Below are 821 nucleotides of genomic sequence, written 5' to 3' on the forward strand. Positions count from 1 at the left end.
TGGCACCCTGGCCCTGGCCGCCGGGCTGGAGTCCGGCGCAGTCTGGGCTCGGCGCTGGGAGCCCGGGCAGGACTTGCGTGGGGCTGCAGGGGCGCGGCGGGAAGGGAAGGAGGGGGTGAGGCTGGCGTCCAGGATGCGCACCCGAACTTCGGCCCCCTTCTTAGCAGCAGCTACGGTCTGTCCCCTTCGCGGAGCGGTCTGACTTGAACTCGAGGTTCAAACTCCGCCAAAGGGGGAGGGAGGAGCTGGAGACCAGGCGCCCCGCCCCCCACGGGCGCTTCGCTCTGCGGAGCCGGCGCGCACCCCTCTTTGGCCTCAAAAGCACAAACCGAGACCCCCACCTCCACCCGCGCCTCTCCCCACGGGCCCTGCGGCCTCCAGCCCTCCGGAGCCCGAACTTCCGACCGCTGGTCGGGGAGGGGTGGGGGAGGCCCCCGCGGGGCGCGCGCGCGGGCGGAGGCCCAGCCAGGGGGAGCTTCTCGAGGGTCCGGGTGGGCAAGACGGGCGGGAAGCCCGGTGCCCCGCTCCGGCGTGCCCCGCTGGCTCCTCAGCCTCCTTGCCCGGACTTTCCTGTCTGAAGCGGGCGGGGTGGGGACAGGACGCCGCATTTGATTTTGTCTTTGAGTATCAACTGCGCCTATATAGAGAAGCCCCTGGAATGGGGATTTTTATCTGCTCACATTTGTAAAACTGGTATTTTAGACTTTGTATAAAGAAGCGCCGTTGACCGATGTACCTATTTGAATGTCGACGCTATTTTCAGATGGACCGTGGCTGACGGAGTCGCGTGTGCCCGTGGGCCGTGCTGGGGACCGCCCGCC

This window comes from Condylura cristata, unplaced genomic scaffold (assembly GCF_000260355.1).
Source record: "Condylura cristata isolate star-nosed mole 26May11 unplaced genomic scaffold, ConCri1.0 scaffold00060, whole genome shotgun sequence".
Taxonomy (NCBI): Eukaryota; Metazoa; Chordata; class Mammalia; order Eulipotyphla; family Talpidae; genus Condylura; species Condylura cristata.